The following is a 15,455-nucleotide window of genomic DNA, read 5'->3' as shown; positions in this document are numbered from 1 at the left end:
TAGCTCAGCCTTACAATGCAGAAAGATAGGGAGTCTTCCTTCTTTCAGCCTTTTATCTTTATACATGTATGGGATTTCATAGCCAATCTCTCCCAGTGACTTCATAGTATCTCTCAACATGACTGTAATGTCACAAAGATTTTAGCTAGTTTATCCACCTCATAATTCTGAAATTCTTGCTCCACAGCTTAGATCAGTTCTCTGGCATTTTTAGGCGCTCTGAAGTCGGTGAGAGACTAAATAGACCGGAAGAAGCATAGGTCTGGAACGTTTATGTCAGGACTATTAGGAGGTTGTTGGATCAACTGAATGTTGAGGTCAGATTGTGCTACAACCTGTAGAAAAACTGGGTCATTAGGCCGAATGTGTGGTGTAGCGTTGTCTTGTTGGATATAGATTGTTCTTCCTGCATCTTCGTCCGGCCACAGGTCCATGATAGCATGAATCACTTTATGACACATAAAATCCCTCGGGACATCTCGATTAACTTTCAGTGATTTGAGTTCAAGTGTCCCCATTTCCCTGTTTTCACTCCTTCTAACAGCCGCAGTCTCTGTCACGAAGGCCGAGGTTCCTATCTTCCTATCAAATGTGCAAACCCTCTTTCCATCAGCAACTGCAAACCTTGGCTTAGCGACAGCTGTTAAAAACATTACCTTCCCAATAATGTTGTTATTTTGTACGGTGCGGAAGGGGGTAGCTTCTCCAGGGACTAGGTAGTAGGTGTTGTTTTTTGTGTCATGTTAAACCACTTTTCATCGATGTGGACAAAACTGTCCATTTCCTTGAAGTAATGATCAGTATCTGTGATTGAGTTCTCATCGAGCATAGACATGCAGAACTTCAATCTTTCAATTTTGTTAACTGGCTTTAGAGAAGGCTTGATCAAGGATTCACGGTAAACACTAGCAAACAGGTTTTCAGGGGTGTTTGGTATTACAAATAAATAAAGTACGAGTAAATAAAAGATAGTAATAATAATTGCAGCGAGTGCCCAATCGTTTCTATAGCAAAGGACAAGCCGGTTGTTTTACTTATGATGACTAAACCTGAGGACACACGGGAATTCTGTCAAGTGCTTTCGCTTCACGAGCTGAATAATCTTTATTGGTTTGGTGGTGTTGTGTGGGTGAACCTATGTTAATGCACTACCCCCTAATTGGACTAATGCATACTTGTGATTATACCCCTTGCAAGCATCCACAACTACAAGAGAGTAATTAAGATAAATCTAACCACAACCTTAAACTTTGAGATCCTACACTCCCTCATGCACTGGTTTCCTAACGGGGGTTTAGGTTTCTGTCACTCCCGCAACCCCACAATTAGTAGACAAATACACGATGCATTCCCCTAGGCCCATAAAGGTGAAGTATCATGTAGTCGAAGTTCACATGACACCACTAGAAAAATAACACCATAACTTAAATATCAAATCATTAAATATTACTCAACATAGTTCCACTACTAACATCATGACTTCTCCCATGTCCTCAAGAACTAAACGAACTACTCACATGACATCATATGGATCATAATCAGATGTGATATAATGATGAATAACAATCTAGACATAAACCTTAATCCAATGGTTTCATATAGCATCAACTACAAGGAATAATCAACACCGGGAAACTTTCCCCTATGAACTAGACAAGAATCAAACCCAAATTGTTACAACAGAACGGAGTGGAGATGGCGGTGATGATGGTGCTGGTGGTGGAGATGATGATGGTCCCGATGAAGTCCAGCTCGATGACTGTGACGATGGCGACGATTTCCCTCCCTCCAGGAAGGAATTTCCCCCGCAGATTTCTGCCTGCCGGAGAGCTTTTCTTTCTCTGTGGTTTTCCGTCCCGTAGCGGCTGCAGATTATTTCTCTGTTCGCTCGCCCTTTGTTTAGGGTTCTCGGGGGATGAAATACACGAAGGCACGATGCCAGAAGTGGGCCAGGGCCACCACACCATGCCTAGGCGCGGTCAGGGGGTGGCCTGCGCCTAGTGGTGGTGTGGGCCCCTCGTGGCCCACCTCAGGCTCCCCCTCTGGCTTCCTCCGGCATCTGGCAAAATAGGGATTTCTGGGTATTTTCTGGGAATTGTTGTTCTTCAGAAATATGGTATCTTGACGGTCCTTTTTCCAGCAGAATTCTGACTCCGATAGTTAATTCTCCAATAATCATCAAACATGCAAAAGTAGATGAAATAACATAAGTATCATCTCTAAATATGAAATATATCAATGAACAACACTAACTTATGATATAAAATAGTGATGCAATTTGGATGTATCAAGGCTTCAAAGGGCTCGTGCAACTCTCCAGCTCCCCCTAGTGTATTCCTTCTGTTGACTGGGATTGTGGTTACCCTCAACAGATAAAGATCTTTTCGCATTCGTCCAACTCTGCCCTTTATCTTGGATGAAACGTCAACTTCTTCACCTGCTGCATTTTGTTGCCGTGCGTCCTTCCATATTTTCCCAACTGTTCTTATACTTGTCTTTAATAGACCAGCAACAAGCACCTTGTCTTTTTCTCTACTTTTCCATCTCTATTTTGTAGAACTTGTAAAGCAAAATAAGCAGACAAATCTAGCTTGATCCGACGGGTCTTTTCCTGATGGCTGCCCAACACTGCTTGCATCATTGACTACTTGGCCATCATTTTCTTGGAGTACTTCAACTTCAACCATGATGGAACTGCGTGATAAGAAAATTAGATAAGTAAAACTTACTCAAATATGCAAAGACATATGTAGCTTGCTCCTTATGTTGAAATGGCAGTATGGTTTTGTTTCTTCATATTTTGTTCCTAGCTCGAGGCGTCTAGTAATAGCATCTTCTGTCTAGTACTCTTCATGTTTGGAAAAAATGATAGACAGTACAAAATGGAAAAAATGGAGTAGTAAGTAGACACAACATGCTTGTTTAGAGTTCACTCATGATGTACTGTACCAGCTTTTATTTCATGTGGGCTCCACATGTAGCTTGCTGTAGCTGTTTTTTATCTCCGCGGTTATATTGAATTTTAGAACTTGATGGCTTACAATATGGTTCTTGTTTCATGTGCTAGACGGGCCTTCATATTTGGTACCCTTTTATTAATGGTTTGCTATCCTTCAGGTTACTATTCATCGATTGCTTCCTTGTAAGGATAATCGATTAATTCAGTAGTTCTAAGAACTATATTCTCCAATAATATTGTTCTGTCATTATGTCTACAAGAGCACTCTAGTAGCTTTGCAATATTTGGTAGAGACCAAACCTTGGGTAGCTGTTGAAAACACATGTGTTTAGAACACAAGGAAATCTTACTATAGATTTTTTGGTATTCTTTGTTATAGCTGTTTGGTCTCATGCTCTTGGGAGCCAAAGTTTGTGCAGTATTACCAAAATGTGGAACTTCGATTAGATTATCTCATTCTTCTTCTTTTTTACCATCTGTAGGTATTCAATTTGAGAACAGCTGCTAAGTTGGTGTTTTCACTAAGCTGACAAATGCCTACTGCCTGGTTGCAATTGGAGGATCAAAAAACTTCTACAGGTTGGGATCAATTGGCGGATCAGCTTATGATGCACAGGTGAGCGTATTACCTCATATGAACACTTGGCATGATTTTCTTGTCAACTCTTTCTCTCTCACATTATTTCTCGTCATTAAAACGTGTAGACTAATTCCAGTGTTTCAGTGATAATGGAAGATTCTACCTGAAGCTGGAGCTGCCGGAGGTTGGAGACGAGTTGTTGACGATCTTGTCATCGATGGACAGGTTGGAGACAAGTTTCTTGATTGGCGGACCAGGAGCAGGTAGCGGGGAAGCCGGCATGGTGGTGCGAGCAGCTTGCTTCGGTACCTTGGCGGCGGGAAGCGACAACTCCGACACCTTGGCGTAGTGCCTCTGGCAGCTCCAGCAGATTGGCGGCAGGAAGTGATGAGGACATCCCATCTATTGATACAACCGTTGTACCTACAGCCACACAAATACAAGGACCAATCACTCGAGCTCGTGCCAAACAACTTAACTATCAGGTATTTTCGTTTCTTGGAACTATTCCTCACATACATGAGAATATGATGCTGCCTAAATCAGATATGTTTGTTACTCTTAGGAATGATGGACCTAGCATGGATGAGGAGGACAAGCATTGGAGCATGATCACACATGGAGGAGATGACAGCAAGCATTTGAGGATTGAAGAGGACGCCGCAAGTGGAGATTTCAGAACTTCGAAGCCACCATAAGAAGAGATGAAGACATGGACGAAATATAGAGTTCTCCACTTCATAATTTTGTCCATAGCATAATATGGTGCTGCGTCACCTTTAGTTTTGTTCCAGGTGTTGGAGATATGCCCAAGAGGCAATAATAAAAGTGGTTATTATATATCTTTATGTTTATGATAAATGTTTATATACCATGCTATAATTGTATTAACCGAAACATTGATACATGTGTGTTATGTAAACAACAATGAGTCCCTAGTAAGCCTCTTAACTAGCTTGTTGATTAATAGATGATTAGTTTCATAATCATGAACATTAGATGTTATTAATAACAAGGTTATATCATTATATGAATGATGTAATGGACACACCCAATTAAGCGTCGCATAAGATCACGTCATTAAGTTATTTGCTATAAGCTTTCGATACATAGTTACCTAGTCCTTATGACCATGAGATCATGTAAATCACTTATACCGGAAAGGTACTTTGATTACATCAAACGCCACTGCGTAAATGGGTGGTTATAAAGGTGGGATTAAGTATCCGGAAAGTATGAGTTGAGGCATATGGATCAACGATGGGATTTGTCCATCCCGATGACGGATAGATATACTCTGGGCCCTCTCGGTGGAATGTCGTCTAATGTCTTGTAAGCATATGAATAAGTTCATAAGAGACCACATACCACGGTATGAGTAAAGAGTACTTGTCAGGAGACGAGGTTGAACAAGGTATAAAGTGATACCGATGATAAAACCTCGGACAAGTAAAATATCGCGTGACAAAGGGAATTGGTATCGTATGTGAATGGTTCATTCGATCACTAAGTCATCGTTGAATATGTGGGAGCCATTATGGATCTCCAGATCCCGCTATTGGTTATTGGTCGGAGAGAGATCTCAACCATGTCTACATAGTTCGCGAACCGTAGGGTGACACACTTAAGGTTTGATGTTGTAATAGTAGAACTTGAATATGGAATGGAGTTCGAAGTATTGTTCGAAGTCTCGGATGGGATCCCGGACATCACGAGGAGTTCCGGAATGGTCCGGAGAATAAGATTCATATATAGGAAGTCATTTTATAAGTTTGAAAATGATCCGGTGCATTTATGGAAGGTTCTAGAAGGTTCTAGAAAAGTCCGGAAGAAATCACTAAGGAAGGAAGAGTCCCGGAGGGACTCCACCTCCCCATGGCCGGCCAACCCTAGAGGGGGGAGTCCAAGGTGGACTCCACCAAGGGGGCCGGCCACCCCCCTTCATGGAAGAATGGGAATCCCACTTGGGTGGGTGTCCCACCTTGGGTAGGTTTCCCTACTACATGGAAGGTTTTTAGTTCGGGTCTTATTCGAAGACTTGTAGTCCAATACTTGGGGTTCCACCTATATAATTAGGGGCATAGGGGAGGGGGCCGGCCACCACAAAGCCACAAGCTGGCCGCACCCCATAGAGGCCGGCCACCCCCTCTCCCAAACCCTAGCCGCCCCACCTCCTCCACCTCTCCCGCAACGCTTAGCGAAGCTCCGCCGGAGTTCTCCATCGCCACTGCCACCACGCCGTCGTGCTGCCGGATTCAAGGAGGAGCTACTACTTCCGCTGCCCGCTGGAACGGGGAGAAGGACGTCGTCTTCATCAACACCGAACGTGTGACCGAGTACGGAGGTGCTGCCCGATTGTGGCGCCGTGATCAAGATCTTCTACGCGCTTTTGCAAGCGGCAAGTGATCGTTGATGGCGTGTATTTCACACGTTCGTTGGGCAACCCCAAGAGGAAGGTATGATGCGCACAGCAGCAAGTTTTCCCTCAGAAAGAAACCAAGGTTTATCGAACCAGGAGGAGCCAAGAAGCACGTTGAAGGTTGATGGCGGCGGGATGTAGTGCGGCGCAACACCGGAGATTCCGGCGCCAACGTGGAACCTGCACAACACAACCAAAGTACTTTGCCCCAACGAAACGGTGAGGTTGTCAATCTCACCGGCTTGCTGTAACAAAGGATTAACCGTATTGTGTGGAAGATGATTGTTTGCAGAGAAAATAGTAAAAACAAGTATTGCGACAGATTTGTATTTCAGTATTAAAGAATGGACCGGGGTCCACAGTTCACTAGAGGTGTCTCTCCCATAAGATAAAAGCATGTTGGGTGAACAAATTATAGTCGGGCAATTGACAAATAAAGAGGGCATAACAATGCACATACATGACATGATAAGTATAGTGAGATTTAATTGGGCATTACGACAAAGTACATAGACCGCCATCCAACTGCATCTATGCCTAAAAAGTCCACCTTCGGGTTATCATCCGAACCCCTCCGGTATTAAGTTGCTAACAACAGACAATTGCATTAAGTATGGTGCGTAATGTAATCAACAACTACATCCTCGGACATAGCGCCAATGTTTTATCCCTAGTGGCAACAGCACAACACAACCTTAGAACTTTCTGTCACTGTCCCGGGTGTCAATGCAGGCATGAACCCACTATCGAGCATAAGTACTCCCTCTTGGAGTTAAAAGTAAAAACTTGGCCAGAGCCTCTACTAGTAACGGAGAGCATGCAAGATCATAAACAACACATGTATAATAACTTGATAATTAACATGACATGGTATTCTCTATCCATCGGATCCCGACAAACACAACATATAGAATTACGGATAGATGATCTTGATCATGTTAGGCAGCTCACAAGATCCAACAATGAAGCACAATGAGGAGAAGACAACCATCTAGCTACTGCTATGGACCCATAGTCCAGGGGTGAACTACTCACTCATCACTCCGGAGGCGACCATGGCGGTGTAGAGTCCTCCGGGAGATGAATCCCCTCTCCGGCAGGGGGCCGGAGGAGATCTCCGAGAATCCCCGAGATGGGATCGGCGGCGGCGGCGTCTCGGTAAGGTTTTCCGTATCGTGGTTTTTCGCATCGGGGGTTTCGCGACGGAGGCTTTAAGTAGGCGGAAGGGCAGAGTCGGGGGCCGGACGAGGGGCCCACACCACGGGCGGCGCGGGCCCCCCTTGGCCGCGCCGCCATGTGGTTTGGCCACCTCGTGGCCCCACTTCGTATGTTCTTCGGTCTTCCGGAAGCTCCGTGGAAAAATAGGCCCCTGGGTCTTCGTTTCGTCCAATTCCGAGAATATTTCGTTACTAGGATTTCTGAAACCAAAAACAGCAGAAAACGAGAGCTGGCACTTCGGCATCTTGTTAATAGGTTAGTTCCAGAAAATGCACGAATATGACATAAAGTGTGCATAAAACATGTAGGTATCATCAATAATATGGCATAGAACATAAGAAATTATCGATACGTCGGAGACGTATCAATCGTCTACCGCAGCAACAAGAGCCTCATCTTGTAGGCTTTGGAAATCTTCAAGGGTGAGTCTCGATGATCTCCTTGTTGCTCCCGTCTTCTAGATTGCATCTTGGCTTGGATTGCGTTCTCGCGGTAGGAAATTTTTTGTTTTCTATGCAACGAAACCCTACAGTGGTATCAGAGCCGTGTCTATGCATAGATGGTTGCACGAGTAGAACACAATGGTTTTGTGGGCGTTGATGCTTTTGTTGTCTTTAGTTTGAGTACTTTGCATCTTTGTGGCATAGTGGGATGAAGCGGCTCGGGCTAACTTTACATGACCGCGTTCATGAGATTTGCTCCACGCTCGACATGCAACTTGTATTGCATAAGTGGCTTTGCGGGTGTCTGTCTCTCGTACTATAGTGAAGATTCAATTTACTCTTCTATTGACAACACTAGTATCACCGTTGTGGTTCATGTTCGTAGGTAGATTGGATCTCACTCGAAAACCCTAAACCACGTAAAATATGCAAACCAAATTAAAGAACGTCTAACTTGTTTTTGCAGGGTTTGGTGATGTGATATGGCCATAATGTGATGATGACTATGTATGAGATGATCATTATTGTATTGTGGCAACCGGCGAGAGCCTTATGGTTGTCTTTAAATTTCATGTTGAGTAGTATTTCAAAGTAGTTGTAATAGTTGCTACATGGAGGACAATCATGAAGACGGCGCCATTGACCTTGGTGCTTCGCCGACGATGATGGAGATCATGTCCGTGCTTTGGAGATGAAGATCAAAGGCGCAAAGACAAAAGGGCCATATCATATCACATATGAACTACATGTGATGTTAATCCTTTATGCATCTTATTTTGCTTAGATCGCGACGGTAGCATTATAAGATGATCCCTCTCACTAAAATATCAAGATAATAAAGTGTTCATCCTTAGTAGCACCGTTGCCAAGACTTGTCGTTTCGAAGCATCTCGTGATGATCGGGTGTGATAGACTCAACAAGTGCATACAACGGGTGCAAGCCTGTTTTGCACATGCGGATACTAAGGTGGCCTTGACGAGCCTAGCATGTACAGACATGGTCTCGGAACACGTGATACCGAAAGGTAGAGCATGAATCATATGATTGATATGATGAACACTTTGAGTGTTCGCCATTGAAATTACATCTTGTCTTGTGATGATCGGACTTGGTGTGATGGATTTGGTTCGTGTGATCACTAAGACAATGCGAGGGATATTGTTTTGAGTGGGAGTTCACCTAGTTTTTAATTATGTTGAATTAAAATTTGAACTCAATTTGTCATAAACATTAGTCTAAACTATTGCAAATATATGTTGTAGATATGGCGTCCCCAATCAATTTTAACCAGTTCCTAGAGAAAGAAAAGCTTAAGAGCAACGGTAGCAACTTCACCGATCGGTTCCGTCATGTGAGGATCTTCCTCAATGGCGGAAATCTGCAATATGTGCTTGATGCACCGCTACGTGACCCTCCTGCAGAAACTGAAACCGATGAAGTAAAGAATGTTTACGCGACTCGGAAAACTCGGTACTCTCAAGTTCAGTGTGCCATCCTGTGCGATCCGAAGCCGATCTTCAAAAACGTTTTGAGCACCACGATCCACATGAGTTAATCAACGAGTTGAAAACTATCTTTGAAACTCATGCGGCCGTGGAATGCTATGAAGCATCGAAACACTTCTTCAGTTGCATGATGGAAGAAGGCAGCTCCGTTAGTGAGCACATGATCGCCATGACCGGGCATGCGAAGAAACTCAGTGATTTGGGAATAGTGATTCCTAACCGATCGGGGATTAATCGTGTCCTTCAATCACCGCCACCTAGTTACAAGAACTTTGTGATGAACTACAATATGCGGAACATGAACAAAGAGTTACCCGAACTCTTCGCCATGCTGAAATCTGCTGAGATTGAGATCAAGAAAGAGCACCAAGTGTTGATGGTCAACAAGACCACCAATTTCAAGAAACAGGGCAAGTCTAAGGGAAAATTCAAGAAGGGTGGCAAGAAAGCTGCCACGCCTCCTGTGAAACCTAAGACTGGCCCTAAGCCTGATGCTGAGTGTTATTACTACAAGGAGAAGGGACACTGGAAGCGTAATTGCTCCAAGTATTTGGCGGATCTGAAGAGCGGCCTTGTCAAGAAGAAGAAAGAAGGTATATCCGATATACATGTTATAGATGTTTATCTTACTCGGTTCTCGCACTAGTACACGGGTATTTGATACCGGTTCGGTTGCTCATATTTGTAACTCGAAACGAGGAACTAAAGAATAAACGAAGACTACTAAAGGATGAAGTGACGATGCGCGTTGGAAATGCATCCAAAGTCGATGTGATCGCTCGTCGGCACACTTCCTCTACATCTACCTTCGGGATTAGTTTTAAGCCTCAATAATTGTTATTTTGTACCCGCGTTGAGCATGAACATTATATCTGGATCTTGTTTAATGCAAGACGGTTATTCATTCAAGTCTGAGAATAATGGTTGTTCTATTTTTATGAATAATATCTTTTATGGTCGAGCACCTGAAAAGAATGGCTTATTTCTATTTAGATCTCGATAGTAGTGATACACATATACATAACATTGATGCTAAGCGAATTAAATTGAATGATAATTCTACTTATATGTGGCACTGTCGTCTTGGTCATATTGGAGTAAAACGCATGAAGAAACTCCATACCGATGGATTACTTGAATCACTTGACTTTGAGTCACTTGATAGATGCGAAGCATGTCTAATGGGAAAAATAACTAAGACTCCATTCTCTGGTATTATGGAGCGAGCTACCGACTTATTGGAAATCATACATACCGATGTGTGCGGACCAATGAGTGTAGCATCGCGCGGTGGTTATCGTTATATTCTAACCTTCACGAGATGATCCGAGTAGATATGGGTATATCTATTTCATGAAACATAAATCCGAAACTTTTGAGAAGTTTAAGGAATTCCAAAGTGAAGTAGAAAATCAACGTAACAAGAGGATTAAATTTCTACAATCTGATCGTGGAGGTGAATATCTGAGTTATGAGTTTGGCATGCATTTGAAGAAATGCGGAATACTTTCACAATTGACACTGCCGGGAACACCTCAACGAAACGGTGTGTCCGAACATCGTAATCGAACTCTCTTAGATATGGTTCGTTCTATGATGTCTCTTACTGATTTGCCGTTATCATTTTGGAGTTATGCATTAGAGACAGCCGCATTCACTTTAAATAGAGCACCATCAAAATTCGTTGAAACGACACCGTATGAATTATGGTTTAATAAGAAACCTAAGTCGTCGTTCCTAAAAGTTTGGGGTTGCGAAGCCTATGTAAAAAAGTTACAACCGGGCAAGCTAGAACCCAAAGCGGAGAAATGCGTCTTCATAGGATACCCTAAGGAAACTATAGGGTACACTTTCTATCACAGATCCGAAGGCAAGATCTTTGTTGCTAAGAACGGAACCTTTCTTGAGAAAGAATTTCTCACTAAAGAAGTGACTGGAAGAAAAGTAGAACTCGATGAGATTGATGAATCTTCACACATTGATCAGAGTAGCGCAGTACCGGAAGATGTTCCTGTGCCTCCTACACTGTCAACAGAGGAAGCTAATGATGATGATCATGAAACTTCAAACGAGATAGCTACTGAACCTCGCAGATCGACAAGGGAACGTGCCACTCCTGATTGGTATGATCCTTGTCTAAATGTCATGATTGTGGACAACAATGATGAAGACCCTGCGACGTATGAAGAAGCGATGATGAGCCCAGATTCCAACAAATGGCAAGAAGCCATGAAATCCGAAATGGGATACATGTATGATAACAAAGTGTGGACTTTGGTAGACTTACCTGATAGCCGCAAGGCTGTCGAGAATAAATGGATCTTCAAGAGAAAAATAGATGCTGATGGTAATATTACTGTCTATAAAGCTCGACTTGTCGCAAAGGGTTTCCGACAAATTCAAGGTGTTGACTAAGGAATCACTAAGGAAGGAAGAGTCCCGGAGGGACTCCACCTCCCCATGGCCGGCCAACCCTAGAGGGGGGAGTCCAAGGTGGACTCCACCAAGGGGGCCGGCCACCCCCTTCATGGAAGGGTGGGAATCCCACTTGGGTGGGAGTCCCACCTTGGGTAGGTTTCCCTACTACATGGAAGGTTTTGGGTTCGGGTCTTATTCGAAGACTTGTAGTCCAACACTTGGGGTTCCACCTATATAATGAGGGGCATAGGGGAGGGGGCCGGCCACCACAAAGCCACAAGCTGGCCGCACCCCATAGAGGCCAGCCACCCCCTCTCCCAAACCCTAGCCGCCCCACCTCCTCCACCTCTCCCGCAACGCTTAGCGAAGCTCCGCCGGAGTTCTCCATCGCCACCGCCACCATGCCGTCGTGCTGCCGGATTCAAGGAGGAGCTACTACTTCCGCTGCCCGCTGGAACGGGGAGAAGGACGTCGTCTTCATCAACACCGAACGTGTGACCGAGTACGGAGGTGCTGCCCGATTGTGGCGCCGTGATCAAGATCTTCTACGCGCTTTTGCAAGCGGCAAGTGATCGTCTACCGCAGCAACAAGAGCCTCATCTTGTAGGCTTTGGAAATCTTCAAGGGTGAGTCTCGATGATCTCCTCGTTGCTCCCGTCTTCTAGATTGCATCTTGGCTTGGATTGCGTTCTCGCGGTAGGAATTTTTTTGTTTTCTATGCAACGAAACCCTACACCAGGCCCATGTCATTTTTGCAGGATTTAAGTCACCCACTATTTAGAGTCCGTATTGAAGGGGGAAAGGCCTTCTAGGGTTGGGTTCGACCACCATACGTATGGCTGGCCGAAACCCCACCTTTTCCTCCTTTAAATACCCCCATAGCCGTCACGTTTAGACTCGGATTTTGATTAGACTAAAAGTAGCCATTGTTGCAACTATCGTGTACTTCTTTTGAGGCCAACGCCTAGAACAAGACCGACTATTCAGAATCCCACATTTTTCAATAAAGTTTTCATCTATATCCGCAATATTATGATTGCATCATTAGTTCTTACTTGTTCTCGATTTCAGGTAGGAATTAAGACCCTCGCTGGTCAGGCTGATCGTGCATCCGCAAGATCAGTAACTCCCGGAGATTCCTCCTATAAATGTTGCAACACTACCCGGCCAACCAGAGGGTTTGAGAGGGCAAATGAATCTGGCTCGTCCAATCCACGTGCTACAGTAATTTTTCAGTCCCACTTTTCACACTAGCCGTCGGATCTGTAGTTTCTTTTTCCACCGGTGGTCTCTTTGAATGAGTCAGTGACGGCTGGGACCAGGCCCGTGAGGGACCGACAGACAGAGGCAGCAACGACTTCTCCTTTGGGTCACACTCTTTTCCTAGATGTGTGGGGGCACGGTGAAACCCTATATCGGTCAACCACTCCCCCGGCCCAATCGGCTGTCTGCTCTCCTCCCCAATCTCGGCTCCTTCCTCCTCCCCCAATCTCCTTGTCCCACCTCGCATCGCGGGCACCGCCGGTGCCGCCACCTTGCATCGAGAGAGCGGCCGCGGGGCGCTGCTGCGTGGAGCGCCGGGAGGCGGTGGGCTGCGTGGGGAGGCCACCGGCGTGCAGGAGGCGGCGGGGAGCGCTTGAGGCGCGCTAGAGGCGGTCGGCCGCGTGGGGAGGCCGCCGGGAGCGTCGGTGGGGTCCCGCTCCGGCCCGTCCGCATTCTCCTCTCCGTGGCGAGCTGCTCGTCCCTGGCGAGCTGCTCCTCCCTAAGTACGAGCGCTGAGATGACCTCCCCTTCAACCACGAGCCTGGCCTGTGCGGAGCGTCCTGGAGTGTGACGAGTGCGGAGCCTGGCCATTGCGTTGTGCGCAGCCCCGAGTGCGACGGGTGTTCCTTCCCGACCATGAGCAGCTAACCGCCTTCTCCGCCCTCCTCCCATCCACGAGTGGCCGTCGATCTGGAGCTACACACTGGTGAGCACTAGAAATATGGACTCTCCCATCCACGTGTGGCCGTCGATCTAGAGCTACACACTGGTGAGCACTAGAAATCTGGACTCCATTTTGTGATCCCGTCCATCCCATCCATCCCTTTCTCTGAATAACTGTTTTTGCAGTTGAGGGCATTAGAGGTTGTTAGTGTGATGTATGGATCTGGAGGTTGTTGATGTACTGCAAGAATGTAGATGCACTACTAAAAGATTTAGCAAAAGGATCTGTTCTAACACTTATTGATCTATTGGTGCAGGTTTGTCGTTTCTCTGTTGGTTTCCTTCAGTTGTGTTTTGGTTCTGGCGTGCTGGCGTTTCATAGGTGTGCAGCCAAAGCTGCAATCATGGTAAGAGCTTAATTAAGAGGTGCCACTAGCCTAATTATATTCTCAAGGCATCCTAAATTTTGGGCAGCTAGCACTAGCTCATGCAATTGCTAAATTATTTGCTCCCTATTTTGGCCAGAGGTAGGTTATGCCAAATTTGTTTGTCTCAATTTATTTTTCATTTTTATCTTGTATTTGGTCAATAGCATGTTGTAGCACCTAACCTTTTTGAGTAAAAATCTGGAATCTGAGTGATATGCACAAACTAACTTTTATTCACTTCCATCTGCTTGTCAGACTGGAATTATTTTGCTTGGGAATTAGCAGAAGGGGACAACACGGGACAAGGGGCCTGGTGTCAGCATTCATGTCCTGTTCTACCCCAACCCAGAGCATGGAGCATGGCGACGACGGTCTCTTCTGTGGCTCTTTATATCCCCCATCAGCCTTGCGGCCGGGAGCGGCAGCTTGAGGTATGCCGGCTTACTCGAAGCGTCGGTACGTGGAGATGACGAGGTCATGGCATATTTGTGGTCTAAATAAAAATGTTGTTTGATCCTTGGTTAATTTCAAGGTTTTCAAAGCATTTATAAAAGCACCCATCTTAATTATTTTGGCACTGCCTTGCTTGATAGTGCTTAATAGTATGTATAATACGTAATGAGAAACATATTAGCCTGGTACAGTGTTTGGCCTGATTTGAATCAGGTATGATTGATAGTCATCATGGCTCTAACCTAAGAAAAATACCAATGGGCTTGATTTTGTGACTCCTAAAGTTAAATGATGCTTATACATGTTATACGGGTATGGTGTTTTGCTTCATTAAGAGCTTCTCTGGTCAATAATACCACCATGTTTACGTTGACCATATGCTTACATGAGGGCTGCCATGAAGCATCTCCATGTTGTACTCGTTCAAGTTGTAATTCGAACTTTACCGCCTATAATATAATTTATATTGTGTTTTCATGGGTAGAGCAGGGCCGAGTGCGTCACCGCCTTGACCAGATTTCGTCAACCTCCTCGTCGGGTTCCTACTGGAGATGCTTCACCGACTTAGAATCTTGCTATTGTTTCTTGTATGGGTTCTTACGGTTGGTTTGCAGGTTCGACATGCCAGTGCCGAGCAACACACCCGAGTTGAAGAAAGACCTTGAGATTTTGCAGGTATGGTGTCATCTGGCTGAATAGTTTGCAGTGGTAGTACTTTTGTGTGAGGCTGCATTATGTAACCGTGGAAAATAGAAATATTTAATTAAGCATGTAGGAACAAGGTCCTAAATCCTGATGAGAAAGCATCAGCATTTTTATAGGCGTGTACTAGAATGTAGAGCATATATACTCATGGATTTGTCTTCTGCTTGTGTGTTATTCTCATAATGATGAGGACATCCCTACTTCACCAATACCTCCATCATTGATAAATGAAGATGAACCTGCTGTGAAGCTCAAGTCCAATGAAGTTCGGATTGGACCAATTACAAGAGCTCATGCGAAGCTACTTAAACAACAGGTGAACTTGTTTCTAAACGATACTTTGATTGATGAGAACTTTATACTGCCTAAGTCCTATTACTTATGTATCATAAGGTATCAA

The sequence above is a fragment of the Lolium rigidum genome, chromosome 2 (genome assembly GCF_022539505.1).
Source record: "Lolium rigidum isolate FL_2022 chromosome 2, APGP_CSIRO_Lrig_0.1, whole genome shotgun sequence".
Classification (NCBI taxonomy): domain Eukaryota; kingdom Viridiplantae; phylum Streptophyta; class Magnoliopsida; order Poales; family Poaceae; genus Lolium; species Lolium rigidum.
Note: the sequence above shows the minus strand (reverse complement) of the source record.